The sequence below is a fragment of the Crinia signifera genome, chromosome 19 (assembly GCF_055691185.1).
Source record: "Crinia signifera chromosome 19, ASM5569118v1, whole genome shotgun sequence".
In the NCBI taxonomy this organism is placed as follows: domain Eukaryota; kingdom Metazoa; phylum Chordata; class Amphibia; order Anura; family Myobatrachidae; genus Crinia; species Crinia signifera.
This window is the reverse complement of record NC_139226.1, coordinates 107,488,833-107,504,147: the sequence shown is the minus strand read 5'-3', so window position 1 is coordinate 107,504,147 and position 15,315 is coordinate 107,488,833. Positions and strand designations below refer to the sequence as shown.

General features: G+C 48.3%; 1 protein-coding gene across 6 annotated transcripts in view; it reads right to left on the bottom strand.

The window, feature by feature from the left end:
* Positions 1-10,860, bottom strand: part of CCDC27 (coiled-coil domain containing 27) — a 66,305-nt gene extending 55,445 nt beyond the window's left edge. For 2 of the 6 annotated variants that reach the window (XM_083163113.1, XM_083163115.1), the window contains exon 1: positions 10,685-10,860. The gene's annotated coding sequence lies outside the window, so the exon portion shown is untranslated. Of the gene's footprint in view, positions 1-435; positions 1,187-10,664 lie in introns of all 6 variants that reach the window. The other 4 variants (XM_083163112.1, XM_083163114.1, XM_083163111.1 and 1 more) reach the window with 4 other exon arrangements.
* Positions 10,861-15,315: the final 4,455 nt, after the last annotated feature.

The window sequence follows — 15,315 nt, the reverse complement described above, 5'->3', positions numbered from 1 at the left end:
ACACACTCGCATGTGTTAGGCCACGCCCCCACACGCACAAAATGTCCCTCCTCACTACTATCAAATATTGGGAGGTGTGAACTAGGCTTAAAGGAGGTGTGAACTAGGCTTAACTACACTACAGTGGTTGTATCTGTGAAGACTCCCGGGCTCATGGGTGCATGGAGGGACCTGTCGCTCGTATCCGCCTTGAGAAAGGCAGTGTTTACAGCATTGCACAGTCCCGGGAGAATTCGGTTCGCGGATCACACAGTAAGGCCACAAAAGCAAGGTACAAAATGCACCTTTATTTCATATTAACAGTACATGAAAACCATAACCACACCACTAACACTACACAATACAGGTAGCCTACAATATACACAGCACACACTAACTATATCAGAACCACACAAAGGTGAACACCTCCCCTTCCCTTCCACAGTCAATAGTCACCTTGGGCAGTCTCTGAGCTGAGGCTGGTGGAGCCTTGGTGAGGGGGGAATGCAAAACCCCAGCGGAGGTACAGGCTCCACTGAGCCAGGGCCGATGCCCGCTGCCGGTCCTGCAGGTGGTGAATCCCAGCCGCTTGGCCTGTGGGTGCCGCCGGGGTGCTGGCACGCTGGATGCAACCGCTGGCTGTGGTATGGGGTCCACTGCGCCAGGGCCGACTGCCCACTGCTGTTCCTGCAGGTGATGAATCCCAGCCGCTTGGCCTGTGGGTGCCGTCGGGGTGCTGGCACGCTGGATGCAACCGCTGGCTGTGGTATGGGGTTCACTGCGCCAGGGCCGATGCCCGCTGCTGCTGTTCTGGTGGGGTCTGGAGGGACCTCAGTTCCTCCCCTGGGATCCTGCCTCGCCGGGTCAGGGATCCTGGATGGATGCAGGAAAGTCGAACCAAGAGCTGCTGTTTCACCCCATTTTATACTTGAGTTCTGCGACCGGATTGGTCGTTGCTTGAATCCTGAGATGTAAATGCCCCTGAGTCCTGTGTAGGGATTGGCTGCTGCTGTAGCCCTGCCAACTTGTTGTTCTCTGGGACTATCTGGCCCCCCTGCTGGTCTGGTGCCGGCCAGTCTATAACAACTCCCCGGGGAGAACAAAAGGCCAGGAACCATTGCTGATAAGGGGGCGGCCCAGGTGTGAGGTCACAACAGACCCTATTGTTGGTTGTGAAGTCTCAGCCTATTCAGCTTGCTGATGCTTCCTGTGAGGGGGATGAGATAGGGGGGGGGTGTCGGCTGTCCGCATTTAGACAACAAGATATTACACACATGCAATAAACCATACATTACTGTGATAGACACATATCAGGCTCAGGAGTATATGCCCTGATGGGCGCAATACTTATAAACACGCGGTACTATTTCCCATCGCAGGCAGACATCTGGTATGTAATAAAGTCCGATCCTAGTACTATAGAACACACAGTCCTGTGGAAGGCTATATTAGTGTGAGAGGCACGGCTCCCATGAGATGGCAGGCAGGGAATTGTATTGGAAAAATGTTGTTAATTCAGGTAAGAGAGTGTCTGGGTCTCTGGGCTATATTTAGGAATCTTGGGGTGCCTACCCCCTCATGATCCAGGTGGGGGTGCCCAGAGGGTGGATCATGACAGTATCCACTTCCAGCTAGGAAAGAAAGCCTACGTTCCCATTACTACCAGTGATCAGGGATCTAAATTAAACCGGCAACTCGATCCACAAGATCTGCTGAGAATCAGGAAGAAGATGATAACCTTCCATACATTATCATACAGCCCAGCTTTCAAGTGTTGTGGATTGGGACACCCACACTGCCCCTGTTTTGCCACCGCTGTGACAGGGGGGACTTCCAACAGCCCCCTCCCCCACCGGCGGGACACTGCCGGGTGGGACACAGGACAGTCACCAAAAATCTTGACTGTCCCTCTGATATAGGGACAGTTGTGAGGTATGCATAAGTCAGTCATAAGTCAGTTTGGGGGAGCCAGAGATCACTGCTGCTCTGCTCTGCAGGTCAGACGCCTACCTCCCAACTGTCACGATTACAGCGGGACAGTCCCGATTTTCGGGTCCTGTCCCGCTGTCCCACCCACGGCAGGCATTGTCCCGCTGCGGGGGGTGGCAGTTGGGAGACCCCCCGATCTAATAGAATAGACGCTGTGCGCATGCGCACAGCGTCTATTCTCATATGAAAATGAGTTTGCGGCTAATTAGCATAAGCCGCGCCCTCATTTGCATACGCCCCGCCCCCTTTTCGCCTCGCGAGTGTCCCTATTTCTTCAACAGAGAAGTTGGGAGGTATGCAGACGGTGATCGGTGAATCTTCAGTGCAGGAAGGGAGCCCCTGATGAAAACAGGGGACGCGGCACTAGGACATGCCCACTGGCCGGAAGCCACGTTTACCGGGCTAGAAGCTGCCCCCTTCTTCGGCCGTCCGTGCCCGATTGCCAAAACTGCAAAAGTTGGGAGGTATGATCTATGTCTGATTGTGCGCCATTTTCAGAAACTGAGCTTGTTGCCCCTGCGGTTAGGACAGTTTTCTTGGCCTCGCAAGCCATCCTGTTCGACGAGTGTGAAACTTGCCAAAGCCGTTCACTCCTGGGGTCTGCACATACTTAGATGAGTATTTGCAGTGTTGGGTGCCCTGCTCTGTGACCGGCAAATGCTGTGCGTGTGGGAGGCAGAAGGGGGACTGGGCCATGGCAGGGTCAGATCATAGTAATAAGTGACTGTCTGATAAGTGGCCTCACTGGTTTGCCAGCCTACCGAGAGTCTTCCCTGTAAGGCAGGGCTGGGCAATTGCGGCCCTCCAGATGTTGATGAACTACACATCCCAGCAAGCCTTGCTTCAGTTTCCGCATGGCCACATAGAAAACTAATGCAAAGCATCCTGGGATGTGTAGTTCATCAACATCTGGAGGGCCGCAAATGCCCAGCCCTGCTGTAAGGTCTATGGCCAGTCCACCCAACAAATGGGGTCACCACCCTATAGGGTGACCAATGACTCTCAGACTTGGTGGCAACCGGCAGCCAGTGGCAGCACTGTGTCTTCTGCACCCAGTGATAACGGTCTGCCAGGTGGCACAGGTGTGGCATGGGGAGTGACCTATAAACAGTGACGCGGTGGCAAGAAGATATAGCTGCATGCTGTCCCGCAGATAGAGTGCACTGCGGTAATGAGGCTGCTGCGTGCTGCAGTGCGTTCCTCTCTTCTTCCTCTAGTTCTGCTGTGTAACCATGCCAACAGTTACTGATGAACCCTACAACAACCGCTACAACTAGTCTCTGAGTCTGACAGGTCAGTCTTCTGTGGGGGCAATGAATGTGTGTTTTATATTTTCCCTATTGGGCAAATGTCATACCTCCCAACTCCCTTTTTTGTTACTGTCCCACCCGCACAGTTGGGGTGACTACAGCGCTGCTTTGCAAAATGATATGTATGGAATTATTCACAGTGCAGGTAGAGCCATGGGGCAGCCCAGCATCTCAGAGGGCCAGATGTATCAAGCTTCAAAAAGTGATAATCTAGAGAATGATAAACAGCCAGCTAACCAGTTTTGGTTTTGAAAAATGACAGGTAGGAGCTGATTGGCTGGCTGTTTATCACACTCCACGTCATCACTTTTTGAAGCTTGATACATCTGGCCCAGAGAGAGCTAGGCATGCCTCCACACTGATGAAAATAGGAGGGGAAGTGCCATGTGGCCCCACCTCCTACACGCTAGGCTCCTCTTGGGCAAGAACAGGATTTGCTGCACGAGTATTGGTCGGTACGCAATCTGTGTATATATTTCCTTTAGGGGACCAATTTTTTATCTTGAGTACACATTTGAAGTCTTTTTCTGAAAGCAATCAAGCTAGGTATTGTGATCCTTTAGCCTCTGTGTTCTCCTATGACAATGGCTGGTCCATGCTTGGTCTAAAGGTGGGGATACACTAACAGATATATCTGCAGATCAATTGATCTGCAGATATATCTACAGATAGGTCGTGCAGTGTGTTGCCCAGCCGACGCGATATATCTGTAAACTATGCCATTCACAGATATATCAATGGTGCACACTGGCTGATATATTGTACGTTTGATGGAACGGCTTATTTATTGGCCAGTGTGTACGCACCTTTAGTGATAGTATTAGACCTGATTGTCCTGTCTCCCCACTGATCTTTACCTTGTGCATACAAACTGCTATGTATTGTACTGATGTTTCAGGGCTGCTACAGGGCATCATTTTTGCAACACAATATAACACTTTTCACTACCTAAACTGCTTTTCACTAACGTAACACTTTTAACACCCTAATTGCTACCTCTGACCTATGCAGGGCCGGCTCTACCATTAGGCAGCTGCCTAGGGCGCCAAGATCTGGGGGGGCGCCACCAAGTCTGCAAATCAAAAAATCAAGGATGTCTATGAGGATCCTTGTTGTACTTAATGCAGGTGGCGACTGTGGAACTCCTAGGACCTCACCTCCATACTTTCCCTTGAGACATACTTCCCTACATCGCTGCCCCCTCCTCCTTGTACTCTGTTGTGGTGGCAAAGGGCAGGGTGCAGAGGGCCTTCAGGAAAAGCAGGGGACTTTCCCACTTTCCCGGGGGGGGGGGGGGGGGCTGGGAGGACCACATGATTTTTTTTGGGGGGTGGGGTGGTGGGAGTACAGTAGGTTGAAGTTTTGCCTAGGGCCCTGCACCTATGTAACACTGAACTGCTACTTAGTACTTCTCACTAGTATGATGCCTTGGGTGGTTGTCCTGTGCTGACCACGGGGGTTCCATGCTCTGGACTGGAAGATTAGGAATGTTAGGGACCCATCTGATGAGGTCATCTGACCGTGGCATGTAGGCTCATCATTTTGGGCTACAAAATGATGCTAAGAACTTGTGTACCATGATTATTGCAGAGCTGATTATTAGAAGTCTCCATCTGCATGTTCTCTTTTTTCTGTGTGGCGCTACCTATTTACAAATTAAAAATACTGAATAATCATCTATGTATTTCTTTTGGAATCATGGGGCCCTAGAGAATCAGAACTTTTTTTTCACAGAACCCATTGGCCACAAGTTTCTTGAGAAATCCAGAACATTGTTTTTATATGAGGTTCATAGGCAAAGTTATGTGATGAGGGACAGGATTTACTTCCAAATATGTAATGAATGGAAGCTACCAGCACTAGGTTTACCTATTATTTTACCCATAATTTGAATTGGTCCTGGACCACCAACCCAGGCCACCCCTATAAGTTCCCTGGGACACCTCAGGGTGCCACAACACACAGTTTGGGAACCCCTGTGTTATGGTAAAGCTGGATACACACTATAAGATAATCTTTCCAATCTAACTGGTTGTAATGAAAATCTGGTCATATCTGGGAGCAAATGACAAGTGACCGGAAAGCAGACAAAAATGGTCATTCTGACAAATTGGTTAAAGCCTTTTGATTTGGCCACTTATATGGTAGCATGTATATTCTAGAGAATACTAGCAAAGTTTGTGCTATCCTCTTTTTGTTCTGGAATTCTATGCGTTACCCAACGGGAGTTCAAGTCCCCCGACTCAATGGAACTCTTGACCTATAATGTGGTCCCATTTGTGGTCCACTGAACTGTTCATTTTGACGATAATATCGGTGGATTTCTATTTAATGTCACTGTTTTCACATAATGCACTGTAATTCCCTTTTATGCTGCCATTCTTGCATTGCTTTGTTTCAATTGCATTTGTCTATGTCAGGGTTGCCGACTTCCTTATTCTCCTCTCCGGGAGAAGCCCGGAGAGGAGAGTTTCAGTAGCCTCTCAGGGGGCGGGGCTTAAGCATGACATCACTAAGCCCCGCCCCATGCTGGTAAATCAGCGAATTCAGGGATCTCCGTGGAGGGGCGGGGCTAAAATGACGCAATTGTGACATTTTAGCCCCGCCCCTTCCTCTGAGACCCGAGGATTGCTGCATTTTAATGCCGCGATCCGGGGGAAAGCGGGGGTCCCCCCTGAATCTGGGAGGGTTGCCCACCCTTCTGGGGGGGCCGGGAGGAGGACCCGATTTTCGAGAGACTCCCGGAAATTCTGGGAGGGTCGGCAACCCTGTTCTATGTTGGACCACAAAACTTGAAAATCAATAAACATATTTCAAAATAAAATAAATAAATGCCTTTTGATTTGACCAACTTTTGCAAATGACTGTTTTTGTCAATTTTCCAGGTTTTGGGAGCAAATGGTTAATTGATTGTAATTTGCTCCCAGACATGACCAGATTTTCATTCCAACCAGCCAGATAGGAAAGATAATCTTATAGTGTGTATCCAGTTTAAGCGTTTCTCTTGGACCCCGCTGGGGATTACTGTGACAGGGAAGTCTTTCTTTACTTATTGAATGCGGTGAGCAAGCAGTCAGGTAATCATGTTTGTTCTGTGTGTCCAGTTACTGAACATACCATATTAGTATTATTAGTTTAGATTAAGGTTATGGAGACTTCAGTGTCAACATCTTGCACGGAGATAGTATCCAGGCAGCAGACAGGTGAAGCAATTTGATCAAAGGGTTGCAAAGAGTTGTAGTGTTGCCATTGTAGAGTCATGGGAAACATGGATTCTTCTACGGATTAATGTTCAAAGTCTGACTATTGTGACACAGGGTTGGGTGACAGCTGTGTCTAATAGGAACGTAGCTCCAGGTTTGTCATTAATAAATGCCCATCTTATTATGTCCAGTGCAGACCTGCTTTGTAAAACTTTGGATTCAAAATGGTTGCCCCCTAATAGCAGACCGTTTTTTGAGGATGCTAGAGGAGGCCCAGTCGCCTCCTCTACCATCCTCAAAAAGGGTCTGTTGTAAGAGGGCAGACATTTTGTTATGGTAATTTTCAAGCAGCAGCCAGGAGGAGCGCTGGGACCCGGACTGCAGACAAGGAGATTTGCGGGTCCCGGAGGCGGCATCACATTTGAGGGGTAGTAAGGCAGGCTGCTGCTCCCGACCAGTGCATCGTAACAAAAGCCCCGTAGACCCCCAGCGCCCACCCTTAACTCAGCTCCTCCCCGCGACCGCGGGGCTATTGTTACGCCACTGGCTTAGCTGACCTGTCCGTGGCCGATATAGTTAATAAGTTGGTCTGCTGTTGCAGAAAGCCGATATTGTGCATTCACACTGAATGATATCGGCCACTGGGACCCGCTAAACATGCAGGACATTTGGCTATATAACTAAATTGAGCTGCGAGTTCAGTAGCGATGTTGAGTGTACACACTAAACCAGGCATGTCCAAACTATGGCCCTCCAGCTGTTGTGAAACTACACATCCCAGCATGCCTTGCCAAAGTCTTAGCATTCCCTAATAGCAAAACCGTGGCAAGGCATGATTGGACTTCTAGTTTCACAACGCCTGCACTAGACTATATAGTGAATAACACTGAGAAATACTATATCACTGAGAAAAGAACTTTCTGAGCAATATCTTTCACTATATCTCTAGTGTGTATGGGGCTTAACAGTTCACGTTTTACAGGTCACCTGTGGATTTTTAAAATGTGACAGTTGGTGATACACAGGGGTTTACTAAGATGGAAGTACTATTTCTGACGGGATATTGCTATGGGCAACCAATCAGATTCGACCTATTATCTTCTAGAAGGTGTTAAATAGATAAGATAGTAGATAAATAAGAAAATAGATTCTTATTGGTTGCCCATAGCAACATACCATCGGAAATAGAACACCCATCTTAGTAAATAAACGCCTCAGTGCACCGGCTGAGTGATTTGGAAAACCGGAACTGTTAGGAATACTTGAGGACCGGGATTGGTTGCTATGAGGACAGATAAAATCTGATTGGTTGCTATGGGCAACATCCCATCTTCAGTAGAACTCCAATCTTAGTAAATAGACCCCATACACCAGGGGTGGCCGGACTTTGGTAACCCGGGATCTACTTTTTGTACATTTACTTACCGGTGATCTACCGGCGTTTCCCCATGTGCAAGAATTGTTCCCTTCCCAGTGCAATACGCCCCTTACACATTATGCCTCACAGAATAGGCCAAAATTCACATTAGGACACAGGTTTTGAGCCAAAATATAACATTAGGACACAGGGAATGAGCCCGAAATTCACATTCTGACACAGGGAATGTGCCCGAAAGTCACATCCTGACACAGGGAAGCAGGGCCGGCACCAGCACTAGGCAGCCTTAGGCATTTGCCTAGGGTGCCGGCCACTGGAGGTTGGCAGTTTGGAGCACCCCCCCTGGATGGAGGTCAGCGCCATGCACAACTCTCTCCCCCACCGGAGCATCACCTGCGCAACCACCCCCCACCCCCACCCCCCCTTTTCGTCAGCAGAGAGGATCGGAGCAGCAGCAGGGACGCCGGCAGCAGGGGTAAGTTTCCTGCACGCGGCAAAACCCGCCCGCCCCCTCCTACCCGTGGAGCGCCTCAGCACCCATCACCCGGCACACCACCTACCCCCAAATGAATTGGGTACTCCACGTCGCCCGGCAAACCGTGGAGCGCCGCGGCAGAGCCCAGGTCCCTCCCACGCAGCAGCACCCATCACCCCCTGTGCATTGGGTGAGCGCCGGGGCGTCCCCCCTGCCTGGGGCGCTCCAGTGCCTGCAGGGAAGTAGTCCAAAAGTCACATCCTGACACAGGGAAGTAGTCCAAAAGTCACATCCTGACACAGGAAAGGAGTCTAAAAGTCAAATTTTGCCACAAATAATGTTCTGTCATGTGGTGGTGGGGGGGGGGGGGGGTGTGTCTTCACAAGTGTAAGTTCATCCCAATTGCTGCCTGCCTGATGGAGATTTGTGACCCCTTACAAAAAAAAAAAATAACACACACATACACACACTTTTAGGGGGAAAAAAACTCCATAACAAGCAGCATCTGGGATGAATTTACAATTGTGAAGACACCTCCCCCTCCCACCCAATAAAAGCATATATGCACCCACATTCAATTCTTACTGTGCTTTGAAGCTGTCAGGATTCCCGCTGTTGGTGCTGCCACTGAGCCTCCCGTTGGCACTTCATTCTGACTGAGCACAGTGGATCTCCCTTGCCGTGTGCTGCTCTCCCCTGCCCGCTGCTGCCCGCTGAAGAGCATCTCCCCGGCCGCATGCTGCTCTTGCCCGGCCCGCTGCTGCCCGCTGAAGATGATCTCCCCGGCCCCTGCCGTGTGCTGTTCTCGTCGGCACGCTGCTGCTGCCGCAAGCTGACAGGCTCCTCAGATGCTTTGCGCGGACAATGTCATGACGTCACCTGCGCACTGCATCACTGGGAACGCTGAAGCCTCTGAGATCTCAGAGGCTTCAGCAGATCCTTTTACATAGGAAAGAAGGGCATTTGATCGCGATCTACCGGCGGGAGCTACGCGATCGACCGGTAGATCACGATCGACCTTTTGGCCACCCCTGCCATACACTTTAAGACAAATCAATGCACCCAGTGACATATAAGGGATTTGTTTGTAAACATTTTTAGTAAAAGTCAAATGCAAACGCACATATAGCACAAATAAAGCAACAGATGTACGGCATCATCAACACAAGGGAATACAACCATATTATATAATGTGATTACTGCATTAGGGTCGTCACTACACACCCCAATTCATCATTCTGCTAAGCTATGCCTTTAGGGGCGTACACACGGTGCGATTGCCTTGATATTTAATCCCGATTTGATCAGGATCGAATCGCACTCAATTTGGAGTACATACTACAGATCTGTACTATATAGACTTGCAGTATATTTTTCTATTCAATATACAGCAGTGGTTCTAAAACTGTGTGCCTAGGCACCCTGGGGTGCCTCAGGACACTTGCAGGGGTGCCTTGGGTTGGTGGACCAGGATGAATTCATATTATTTATGGCAGTGGTCGAAGTGGAAATTTTGAAGTGGGGGTATGGAAATTTTGAAGTGGGGGTATGGAAAAGTAAAGAGTGAATATAGTGCGCACCTTCGGACACCCCCCTGTCCATCAACGTCCCCTGCCAGACTGCCCCGTTGTACAGGGGTATTACAAAAGCACAATATGTGCTGCTGAGTGATCAGAGAGCATCCTGAGGGGGAAAAAAAACTTTTTTTTTTTATCTTCAGATTAAAGTGGGGGTATGCCATACCCCCGTATACCGCCCCACTTCGACCACTGATTTATGGTCAATGTACCAGGCAAAACCAGTGCTTGTGGCTGCCAATCATAATATATGGGGACAAACATAAGCAAATCCTGTCCCTCACCAGATAACTGTGACATATACACACAATGCACTTCATTTAATATTTTTTTCTGAATTTCTCGATAAGAAGCATTTGGCCTAGGGGTGCCTTGAAAATAATTTGATGCTCTAGGGCGCCATGATTCAAAAAAGTTTGGGAACCCCTGATATACAGAATAAGAGGGAGCATGCATCGGGATTGTATCGGCATCAAATGCAGGTGAAAACCTGTTTGATTTCTATTCGATTTCGATTATATAGTCAAAATCGAATCATCCAGGTTATAGAGATCTCCATGCTTGAGCACAGGTGACTTAATCAGTACCTGAGTTATTTTGATTTATCATTCTGTGCTGAAGCCTGGATATTACCACTTATATCACTGCCTTGAGAACTGAGGTTGGGAATGCCAGAACTAGATCCTGCTAAAGTGCACAGCATACTGTGTAACAGTGATAAATAATACTGCAAAGTAATAGTATAATGCCTACCTGCAGCCAGTGGTCCTCACCTTGTCAGGCAGCTGCAAGGGGGGTAAGGAGGTGTCCACAGGAGTGTAGCACAGGCATTGGGGATATACTGTAGGTGGATGTGCAGGGACAGACCCAGCCAGCTATTGCCGGCTGATGACCACGTGTGGCTGGCTGTTACATTGTGTCAGTGAGGAATGTCAGGGTGAAGCAGGGATTGGTCTGTGAAGGTCAGTTGCTGGGAGACAGACTGTGTACATGGTAGGACCAAACACTGAATGCTGAGGCTTCTGGGACATACTGTCTTGTTTGTGACTGACATAGGAACACAGCAATAATAGATTATAACCTCAAGAAAAAATAAATATCATTTACACCTTAACTATAGAGCCACCAGCCTGTTACAGCTTAATGCTTGAAGCTTCTCATTTTTTTTTAAATTCCACTAATATTTTCTGTCTTTGCAATAACAGTAATAATATTTTAGTCCTATTCTTATCAGAACATTATAACAGTAAAGGTGTGTACACACGGTCGACATGCCGTGCGATGCGAGTCCCGTTGCGATCTGATCGCATTGGGACTCGCATCGCACCGGAAGGAGAGGACAGTAGGAGGAGAGGACAGTACCGATACCTGTCACCAGGTGCCGGGCAGGGGCACAGATGGCAGGGTGCTGCGACACCCAGGGCAACGGCACAGCAACAGCTCCCCCCGCCCCCCCATGCATACATCAGAGGCCACACCCCCGCCCTCCTCTATACGGCGGACTTCCGGTCACTGCGCATCACCTGCAGCCCCAGGAGAAGCCCCTCTGGCCGCCGGAGCTATGTGAGTATAAGGCACAAAGACGTTATAGTGCAGATCTGCACTATATAGTCTTGCCTGCCCTCACTATGTCGCTGCCGATTTGCGCTCACTCGGGAGCGCGCATCGGCAGCGCATCGGGCTCGCAAGCCCTGAAAAGTACACAAACGGCATGCGATATGGCTTCCGATGTGCACTATATCGGCAACATCGGAAGCCATATCGCTCCGTGTGTGCACACCATTACAGGTAATTTTAGTCCAGAGATTACCAAACATTCTACAAAAACAGACCCCTAAAGACTCAGCATTCCAGGCAAGGGTTGAATATTGAGAGAATCAGCTGAGATACTTGCTGGAAAACACAGTTGCCCGTCTGCTGTTCCACAAGCTGGTCGCATTAACCAGAAGTGCAGGAAAAAACTGTGAAGAGGGAAAAAGTGGAGGATGAGACAGGGGAAGTGCACAGTGGGCCGGGGGAGCGGATGGAGGAAAATGGGGTGGAAATAGGGATTGGGTAAAAGCCGGAACAGTCCAGACCCTGGAACAGAGGAAGGGCTATGGGGTACCAGCTAAATGCGGGAGGCTTGCCAATCCTTCTGGGGGGCCGGGAGGGCGACCCAATTTTCGGGAGCCTCCCGGACATTCACAGTGGCTAAGATTGCTGCAGGTGCTCTGGGGTCCAGACCTTTCTGGTTTTTACCCAATCCTTGGGACAGAGATTTGTCTGTATGTCTGTTGTACCTTCCAATGTTCCTTCCCCCGCAGTTGGGAGGTATTCTAAGATATCCTTAAAATATGTTGTGGTGCCCTGAGAACTACATTTGGGAACTACTTTCATATATGCAATTACAGGTGGATTGGGAGAGGAAACGGCGAAGACTGGAATAACCCTCTGGAGGGGAGCAGATGGGCCAGATTAGAAGCAGGACATCATCATTACAGCCTGTTGATCACCAGACAGACACCAGCTGACTTGGAAAAAATGTGTCCCTACAGGAGGGAGACAGGTGGCGCTATGACGTGATCACCTTAATTACAATGATTAAAATTTACACTACAGTGTCACCCCTTAAAAAATCACCTTTCTAGATATATCTCTAGAGATAGTCCACAATCTAATTATCACTAAAAGCCATACCAACGAAGTTGGAAAAAAATGCATATTTGCACTTTCACAGTGAACACCACTTCCCTTGGAAAAAACTATCCCAAAAGGGCAGTTTATTAGATTAAGGGGTACTCTTTACCTAGAACGGCGCCCGCGATTAGAATCGCGGGCGTCGGGGGTAAAAAATCGTGGTCATCGCGGGCATCGCGGGTAAATCGCGGGTACATAAAAATCGTGTACCCGCGATGACCGCGATTTTCCCATAGGGAACAATGTTAAAAAGCCTGATTGACCGCGATTTTACTTTAAAATGCCTCAATGCCCGCGATTTTCACATAGGATTCAATGTTAAATGGGCTACAGAGCCCAAATAGGCAGAATTAACCCTTAAATGTCACCCCAATTTTTGTACGCCACCCCACGATCCACGCCAACCCGAAGCGTGGCGAGCGCATCGAGCCCGCGAGGGGCGGCGGTACGCGTCCTCCGACCTTTTCATGCCCTACTATCCACGTCGGCGTGGAGTTGAGAATAGAATAGTGTGGCGAGCGCAGCGAGCCACCAAGCCCGAAGCGTGGCGAGCGCAGCGAGCCCCGCGTGGGGACGCGGATACCTTCACAGTTATACGCGTCCCCTCGCGGGCTTCACAGGTATCCGTGGCGAAAAGCGGACACCTGTGAAGCCCGCGAGGGGACGCGTTTACCTGTGAAGGTATCCGCGTCCGCTCGCCACGCTTCGGGCTCGGTGGCTCGCTACGCTCGCCACACTATTCTATTCTCAACTCCACGCCGACGTGGATAGTAGGGCATGAAAAGGTCGGAGGACGCGTACCGCCGCCCCTCACGGATTCGCTGCGCTCGCCACGCTTCGGGTTGGCGTGGATCGTGGGGTGGTGTACAAAAATTGGGGGGACATTTAAGGGTTAATTGTGCCTATTTGGGCTCTGTAGCCCATTTAACATTGATTCCTATGGGAAAATCGCGGGCATTGAGGCATTGAATGCTAAATCGCGGTCAATCAGGCTTTTTAACATTGTTCCCTATGGGAAAATCGCGGTGATCGCGGGCATCGCGTCGCGGCCGTTTATGTACTGCCCGCGATGCCGCGATCACCGCGATGGGCGCCGTTCTAGGTAAAGAGTACCGATTAAGGCACAACTGCTCAGATACCAAAGACTTTATAGAACAAACAAGGGACATGTTCTCCGCCTTTCTCCAAAGATGTTATCCCCAACATCTAATAGATAAAGCCTACAGAGAAGTACTCAACTATAAAGAGAAGACCTCCTCACATAAACGGAAAAAAACAAGATGAACCAACGAACAGAGAACTTGCCTACAGTATATAGCCACAGACAATGGCAAAATACAAAAGTATTATTAAGAAAACGAAAATACAGGTTGAGTATCCCTTATCCAAAATGCTCGGGACGAGAAGAATTTTGGATAACGGATTATTCCATATTTCGGAATATTTTTATATTTCAATGATGTATCTTGAGGATTCTTGCATTTATGTTGTACAAACACATGAAATACACACAAATATATTTTATTTGTGCATGAAACAAAGTTTCAAAACATGAAACAAAGTTTGTGTAATATCTCAGGCACTGAATTTGAATGCCAAGCAATCATTTTCTTGCACATTTTTAGTGCTAGTTACATATCATGTCCCCTGAAGTGCCAGTTACATATCATGTCCTCAGTAGTGGCAGTTACATATCATGTCCTCAGTATTGCTGGTACAGATGTCCCCAGTAGTGCCAGTTACATATCATGTCCTCAGTAGTGCCAGTTACCTATCATGTCCTCAGTAGTGCTGTTACATATAATGTCCTCAGTAGTGCCAGTTACATACCATGTCCTCAGTAGTGCCAGATACATATCATGTCTAAAAGATCTTAACATGTATAGTTTGGAGCAGAGAAGGGAAAGGGGGGACATGATAGAAATCTTCAAATATATCAAGGGTTTTAACATAGTACAGGTGGGAAATTTTCTTCAAAGGAAAACAAGTAATAAAACACGAGGACATGCACTGAAACTGGAGGGAGGTAGGTTCAGGGGAAATGTTAGAAAGAATTACTTCACAGAAAGGGTAGTGGATAAGTGGAATAGCCTCCCATCAGAAGTGGTAGAGGCTAAGACAGTAGAACAATTTAAACATGCTTGGGATAGGCATATAAATATACTTACAAAGAAATAAGGATTAAAAAGGGTTGAGTTTACCTGAAGGGTAAAAAAGGGGCAGACTAGATGGGCCAAATGGTTCTTATCTGCCGTCAAATTCTATGTTTCTATGTTTCTATGTCCCCAGTAGTGCTGGTACAGATATCCCCAGTAGTGCCAGTTACATATCATGTCCTCAGTAGTGCCAGTTACATATCATGTCCTCAGTAGTGCTGTTACATATAATGTCCTCAGTAGTGCCAGTTACATACCATGTCCTCAGTAGTGCCAGTTACATATCATGTCCCCAGTAGTGCTGTTACAGATTTCCCAGTAGTGCTTTTTAGCAAAAAAAAAAAAATCACTTTCTGGTATGTTTGGTTTTCGGAATAATTTGGAAACGGATATTTGGATAAGGGATACTCAACCTGTATTTTAAAGCAGGACCCTTTATTGATCAAGTTTCAATGTGATCAATTTAAATGTGATCAGACTAATCCTCAGGTGCCCCACTTCCACGATATTAAAATATACCATTGCCTCACTTCCCTGGTTAAATGAGTGAGATGAGGCTTGCTGGACCA